The sequence below is a fragment of the Polypterus senegalus genome, chromosome 12 (assembly GCF_016835505.1).
Source record: "Polypterus senegalus isolate Bchr_013 chromosome 12, ASM1683550v1, whole genome shotgun sequence".
In the NCBI taxonomy this organism is placed as follows: Eukaryota; Metazoa; Chordata; class Cladistia; order Polypteriformes; family Polypteridae; genus Polypterus; species Polypterus senegalus.
The window spans coordinates 155,748,381-155,756,288 of NC_053165.1; the positions used below are offsets into that span (position 1 = coordinate 155,748,381).

The 7,908-nt window shown below is 45.0% G+C and overlaps 1 protein-coding gene across 3 annotated transcripts in view; it reads left to right on the forward strand.

The window, feature by feature from the left end:
- The first annotated feature begins 213 nt into the window (after positions 1-213).
- Positions 214-7,908, forward strand: part of lpar2a (lysophosphatidic acid receptor 2a) — a 38,085-nt gene continuing 30,390 nt past the window's right edge. The window contains exon 1 of one of the 3 annotated variants that reach the window (XM_039770395.1): positions 214-457. The gene's annotated coding sequence lies outside the window, so the exon portion shown is untranslated. Of the gene's footprint in view, positions 458-2,319; positions 2,339-3,445; positions 3,465-7,908 lie in introns of those variants that run through there. The other 2 variants (XM_039770398.1, XM_039770397.1) reach the window with 2 other exon arrangements.

Genomic DNA, 7,908 nt, shown 5'->3' on the forward strand with positions numbered 1-7,908 from the left:
ACGTTCTTTCTGATAAATCTTCCATTTGAATTCGTATGAAATTGAACAAATCATAAATTGCACTGAAAATGCAAACGTAGTTGATTTGAGTTTTGATATCTTTTATGTTCTTTTGCGTTCCACTCGAACCGGTAGAGTAAACACACCTCTGTCACCTACGGTGTCAATTAAGTCCACGCACGGCCCTTTCTGACACCTACAGACCAATCGGAGCGCGAGGAGGCGTGGCTTCGACGGCCAGGTTGTCTAGGGCTCACTCTTTCTTGCGAGGTTTTGTTGGAGTCCCTTTGGAAGAGAAGGAGCTAAAGGAGCTACAAAATAAATAAATAAAGCAGTGTGGCGGAAAGGCGCATCGTTTTTTTTTCACCTCAAGACGACGAGTTTGCCTTTATGCGACTAAACGAAGAGTGTGGAAGTTAAAGCGGGCGGTAAGGAGCTACGCGGAAGACCAGAGCGAGTAAGTGTGCCAGGAGCTAACGAGTGAGCGACCGGGCCGGGTCGGGCGGGGCGACGGCGTCAGACACTCCCGCCTTGTGCGAGTCTTGCTCCGCCGCCAGCTCGCGCTCTGACCCGAGTTCTGATGGGTTTAGAAATTCTTTTTCACACGTTAGATTTTGGCATGGAAGTGTGCAAGTTGTGTTTTTTCAATCAAACGTGAAGATGCGGTCGATTTTGAGGGCGATGTATTATTCTTTAAACCGAAAAGTTTGGAAGCACTCCCGACTCCATGTCGGATCAGGCATTAAATGGTATACGTTTAAATTTTTTTTTTTTAGTGTTCCACATACTATACCATTGGAGCACTGCATTCTCAGACTCGCTTAATCCAGTTCAGGGCCTCGGGGGGCCGGAGCCTATCGGGGCAACTCAGGGCGGTGTGCAGAAAACGAGAGAGGGGTGGGGTGGGGTGCCAGTCCAGCAAAGGGTACACTTGAGTCGCCACCTATCATTAATAGAACGTCTTTCGGGAGATGGAAGGAAAATCGTAGTACCGCAAAGTACTTCCATATAAACACGGGGAGAACGTGCAGCCACCAGATGAAAAACGTCCATGTGCAATCCTGATACATGGCGTTTGATCAGCGACTCCGTATTAACGATGGTTGTAGAATGAGGTTGTGTCCGGTTATGAATCCATGCGTTTTAATTATTGATATAAATGCAACATGCTGTCTGGATCAGTCTTTATCTGGCGGTGTAAAAAGTTTCATTGTTGGACTGCCAGAAGTACTGTAAATTTTTCAGTGTTAACGGTGGCTGCTTTTTAATACGGTCTCAGAGGGGTCTTCTATGTGGGCATAACGTGCCAGTGTGTGGGTTTTCCTCCAAGTGTACGTTCTTCCTTCCATAGGTCAAATGCATGCTGTCAAGTTGACTGTCAACTTCAAATGGACTTGAGGCGAGCATCAGTGACCTGTCAAGAAGCAGTGTTCTGGTGTGGTTCTAGCCTGAGGACCTTGCTGTTGGGACAAGCTGAGGCAGTCTTGTAGAACAAGCGGTTTTAAATAATTCAGAGGAAAAGAAATCCCATTTAAGAAGACTCTTGTACTGTTGAGGCACAATTTGTCTGAGGATAAAATAAAGCATGAAACATGGAAAAGAAGAGAATAAAAATGTCTGGGTGGTATCGTAGCCTAACTTGGTGGGACCCTGATTTTGAGTGTTCTGGCTGATAGACTGGCAAGCATCAGTGCTTCAAAGGGCTGGTTACAGGTGAACTGACAGCATATAGTCACAGTAGGTAGCATTGCCACCTAACAGCAGTTGACCCACAGCTCCCATTCTACTGGGTTGGTTGCCCTCATTACAGAGTTCCATCCATCTATTGTCTAACCCGCTGAATCCGAATACAGGGTCACGGGGGTCTGCTGGAGCCAATCCCAGCCAACACAGGGCACAAGGCAGGAACCAATCCTGGGCAGGGTGCCAACCCACCGCAGTCATTACAGAGTTATGATAATATATTTTATTTATATAGCGCCTTTCCCATGGTCTAGGTGCTTTCATAGCTTCTTATTAGCATTTTGTTTCTGGCACCGTCCTAAGGGTGATTCTGGACAAAGTGTGGCAGTGTGCCCAGCAACAGACTGGCATCCTGTCCAAGGTAGGTTCTCTTATTTCACCATTGCCTCCAGGATAGGAGCGGAGTTTTTGTGACCCTGTACCGGAAAATACTAGTTTAGAAAAATGTACGGGCGATTGCCTTCATTTGTGCAGCTCTGGTGTTTTCAATGAAGGCTCTGTGCACGCAAAGGAGTTCAGCGCATAGTGTGAAGATGGGTGCATCGCTGGTTAAAGCAGATGGTAAAGGGTCATGGCGCGAAGGACCGCATCAGAAGTAGGTGATATTAAAAGTGGTGCCCCTCTGGGCTCTTTGTGATCTGGATAGGAGTATAAATAACAAGTGAGTTAAGTTTGCAGGTGATATTAAGCTACTGTAGGTGGGATGGCAGCCAATCTAGAATCAGACGGATCATTACAGAGGGACAGGATGTAGGCTTGGGCCGATGTGTGAGAGATGAAATTTAATGTGAATAAATGATATTCTACTTAGGAAGTAAAAATGACAGACAGATCTTTTTTTGTTCTCAGGGGGAATTTTTTTTTTTTTAAAACAGAAGTTCTTTAAATAAGTATATTTATTTATTTATTCTCTATTTATATACACACAATTTAAATACATAATGGGATGTCAGCAACTTGAAAGTACACTTTATGAGCAGATCTTAAGAATCATAGCCCCTGAGGTTGTGGGTTCAAGTCCTGCAGCTGACACTGTGGGATCTCGAGCAAGTCACTTCACCAAAATGTGACCCGTTGTATCTTAGATGTCGTAAGGTGCCGTTCTGGTGTCTTCAACGAAGGCTCTGTGCACGCATAGCGTCAGGTTTGAGACCACGCCTGCATCGTTTGGTGTCTGCAGGATTGTGACAGGGTAAGAATGCAGTAAGTGACTCGATAGTGGGTTGTACATGCGAGTGTACATTTGGGCCAGAGGACATTTTAGCGTTGAAGTTTCATATTTAGAATGTTGGCACTGTTCCATTGGTTTCTGTTTATTTGTTTTCCCAGCTTAACCTCCCTCTCATTATTTGTATAATCGATGATAAGTTTCAGAGTCTACTCCGAGTTTTGAAAGGAAATATAAAGAAAATGTGAGCCCCATATAGCAGGATAAAACAATAAATAAGACGCCCTTTCGCCTCTGTTTGCGTTGGGATTGTCTATTGTCAGGCGTTTCTCTTCCACACCACATTCTCCTCAGTCCTGCCCAGAGTCGGTATGTTTACATTAGTTTCAACTTGCAACACATCAGAGATGGCCGTTCACGGTTTTTAAAAAGTGTCTGAATAACAAATCTGAAGGAGATCAGGAGTATTCATGTGTTAGGGAGATTTCTGGTTCAGTCCCGTGTCCCTTTTGATGTTCGGTATACTTTCTGAATCGTGTCAGAAGCTACGACGGTATGTATTACAATCTTCGTGAAGTATATACTTTTTTTTTTCTTTTTCTAAATTAAGTTTAAAATCTTATGCATCAATATTTGTGTCATCCGGGATATGGCTTTACAAGTGACAACTGTGATTATTCACTTTAACTCTATACTTTATTGTTCACTGACTGCATCATTGATCTTAAGCTATGAACAGAAAATAACTTTCTCAACCTTAAAGCCAATAAAACCGAAGTGTTACTGGTAGATCCAAAATCCCAACTTCCCAGTTTCTCTGATTCTGTTGATGGCCCTGTTGTCAGAAATCTTGGTGTTTTGTTGGATTCATCACTTAACTTTGAGCTACACATTGGGTCTCTTTCCAAAATTTCATTCTATCGCCTCCGTCACATTGCCTGCCTCTGTCCTTTAATGAGGCTCAGACTCTGGTTCACTGTTTCATAAAGCCTCACGTTGCTTACTGTAATTCCCTCTTCATTGGCCTCCCCACAAAATCTATACAGAAGCTACAGGACACTCAGAACTCCGCAGCCACACAAAGCGTTCTGCTCACATCTCCGCTGCTCTCTCCCAGCTTCACTGGTTACCTGTTCCATCAATGATTAAATTCAAGATTCTGCTTCTCACCTTCAAAGCCCTCCATAATAACCTTTGCCCCCCTCTACCTCACTCCGCTCCTGGCTCCATGCACTCCTTGTCACTCTCTCAGGTCCTCCTCACTGTCCCACACAGGGCAGGTCCTTCAGTGTTCTGGCCCCTCGACTCTGGAACTCTCTTCCTCATTCTCTCCCAGTTTGCTCCTCTTTCTGATCTTTTAAATCTCAACTGAAAGCTTTCCTCTTCTACGAGACTGTGAATTTTTTTTTTTTTTACACTCTGTATGTAAAGCGACCTTGGGTTTGTGAAAGGCGCTCAATAAATGTAACTTATTATTATTATTATCCATCCATCCATTATGTGACCCGCTATATCCTAGCACAGGGTCACGGGGGGGTCTACTGGAGCAAATCTAAGCCTGCGCATGGCAGGAACAAACCCCGGGCAGGGCGCCAGTCCACCGCAGGTTATGTAGTTCATGACTTTTAAAATTATCAAGATGAAATAGGGCAGCAGTAGCTCAGTCGGTAGAGCGGGTGGTCCAGCAATCGGAATGTCGCAGGTTCGATCCTGGCTCCCGGCATGAGAATGCAGCTGTTGTGTCCTTGGGCAAGACACTTAACCTACCTTGCCTGCTGGTGGTGGTCGGAAGGATTGGTGGCGCCAGTGTTCGGCAGCCTCACTTCTGTCAGTGTGCCCCAGGGCAGCTGTGGCTACCTAGTAGCTTATCATCATCAGCATATGAATGTGTGTGTGAATGGGTGAATGACTGTTGTGTTGTAAAGCGCCTAGGGGGGTTCTTGAACTCTAGTTAGGCGCTATATCAAATACAGGCCATTTAAGAACTCCTTAAGTTCTTTGGACTGTAAATTGACTTGGCGTAAATGAACGTAGACTTGTAAGTGAATGTGCTCTGCGATGGACTGCAGTGACCTTACACTGGACGCTACCTTATTAATAAACTTCACCTAATCCAGGCATCCATTTTCTAACCCGCTATATCCAAACACCGGGTCACGGGGGGGGGTCTGCTGCAGCCAATCCCAGCCAACACAGAGCGCAAGGCAGGAACAAACCCCGGGCAGGGCGCCAGCCCACCGCAGGGCACACACACACAATTTAGGATCGCCAGTGCACCGGACCTGCAAGTCTTTGGACTGTGGGAGGAAACCCACCCAGACACGGGGAGGACCTCAAAGTGCTACATAGAAAATTTAAACAAAGACACAACACGATAAAACAATAATTAGAGGCAATTTTGTTAATCTGCTTTCCTAAATAGAAAAGTCTAGAACTGTTTATTAAAACCATCCACAATCTGCTGTGTTCTCAGGCTGTCTGGTACGGCATTGCGGAGCCGTCGAGCAGCAACTGTAAAGACTCAAGTCACCCATTGTATAAAGTTTGGTCACGGGGGGCAAAGGTGATGGGTATTTGCAAAACTGAGGTTTCTTGTAGTGGATTGTAATATAAGATAGATAGGCTTGGTGTGTGGGTGTGTTTGTGTGTGTCCTCCGGTGGGTTGGCACCCTGCCCAGGATTGGTTCCTGCCTTGTGCCCTGTGTTGGCTGGGATTGGCTCCAGCAGACCCCCTGTGACCCTGTGTTCGGATTCATCGGGTTAGAAAATGGATGGATGGATGGATAGATACTTTACTAATCCCAAGGGGAAATTCCCCATACTCCAGCAGCAGCATACTGATAAAGAACAATATTAAATTAAAGACGCGGGGAGAACATGCAAACTCCACCCGGGGAGCAAACCCAGGTCTCCGTACTGCGAGGCAGCAGCGCTACCCACTGTGCCACCGTGCCGCCCATTATTATTATTTGATATACAATTAATATTTAGTGACTGGCACCGTTTCTGTTTCTAACTTTGGATAACTGGCAGGTTAACAGACTGATTCGGGATCTTCTAGCAAGTCAGTGGTGGATGCTGAACCAGCAACCACGTGCTTTATTGTCAAACACTTTTGCCCCCAGGGCACACGGCATAGTCTTGAGATTAGTTACAGAAGGAATGCCCGTGACCTTCAAAACACGACACACCTCTACAGCTACAGCTGTGTTTGTAACAGCGAGTGCAGTATACACAGACTGCGGGGTATTTCCTGTTAGTACGTTCACTTGTTTGCATATGATAATCACGCACACATCCTCCAGTCGTTTTCCTCAATCCACTTTCTTCAGTGCAGGCTCACGGAGAGCTTAAGTCTGTCACAGCTGTGGTGTGCACCAGACAGAAACCGACACCATCAGCAACAGGACTCGCTTGTGGGCACACACGCTGATTGACACTAAACTGGCAAAGAGTCACCCATCAGGGTACCGGCACAGCTTTGAGCTGTGTGTGTATGTATGGATATGTGTGCGCACATTGCTTTAACCACCTGGCCTCACTGCAGGTACAGTATATACATCATCATCATCATCATAATACATTTTATTTAATTGGCGCCTTTCTTAGCACTCAAGGTCACCTTCTATATATATATATATATATATATATATATATAATTCACAAAGGCAAAACACCCATGGAATTCCGGCGTGGATTCACTAAGCCGCCGACAAGTAAGACACCTATGGCGCACGCAGGAAGGAGCCACGCTGGAGGTGAATCGCCATATGCAGCGTGTGAAACGGTTTGCAAGGGGTATCCCATGGGATCCTTAAAACAATCCTTTACAACTGAGGTTAAAACACAATGAAGTGAGCAGTCTTTAAAAAACGAGTTTTCGGTTACGACGCACGACCGCGTGCACCATAGCAAACTGTTTTACACGCTACATACAGCAATTCGCATCGTGCGTCTTCTTTGATGCTCCTGCAGGAACACGGAAAGTCTACGTGAGTCACAGGTGCATCTGGACTGTGCAAAGACGACAACGACTCGAGTGACGAGATGGAGGTGGGCACATGAGCGATGGCGGTCCACCAGTTTTCAGTCACGGACGACTGTGTGTTGGTTCGTTCCGTGCATTGTTACAATGTTGCTTTTCTTGCTGATTTCTTACATTACCGATTTTTCAAATGTTAATTTTTTCCCTGTGCTGAAAAATCATTAAAAAACCGGCCTGATTATGCGTCGTATGGTACGCAGTGGGTTGGCTAGTACAATGAAATAAACAACATTAGTCAAATAAAAACAAACAAGAGAATGATAAATCAAAAAGCAATAATTAGCAAACAAACAAAGATAACTGGCAGTAACAGTGCAAAATTCACAATTGCTATGCCAGTTTGAAAAGATAAGTTTTAAAATGTGTTATTGAATCGAGCTGACGGATATAAGAGAATTTCAGAGTTGAGGAGCACCAGGAGAGACGCTCGAGCTCTCATAGCACCGAGTCTGATGTGCCGTACAGAAAGTCGAGCTGCAGATGAGGATCTGAGTGAGTGAGAAGAGTGCCAGTCTGGAGGAGATCAGTGAGGTGTGGAGAGCTTTAAATGTTCAGAGCGGTGTTTAGTATTGTATTCAGTAGTGAACAGTGAAGTTGAGAGAGAATCGGTGTGATATGTTCAGTGGATTTAGAACAGCAGGTTATTATCCTGGCAGCAGAATTTTGAAGAAGTTGTAAGCGATGGATACGTTTTTGTGGGATGACAGATAGAATAGCATTACAGTAATCTGTACGTGGGGTGACTCGGGCATTAACCGATACTTCAGTACTGTGGTGCGTAAGAACAGGACGGAGTCTAGAAATGTTTCAAAGATGGACGAAGGCAGTCCGAGAAATGTTACTTATATGGGAGGAATTATTTAATAATAATATTTAATAATAATAAGAAGAAGAAGAACAGGATGAAGTCTAGAAATGTTTCAGAGATGGAAGAAGGCAGTCCGAGAAACAC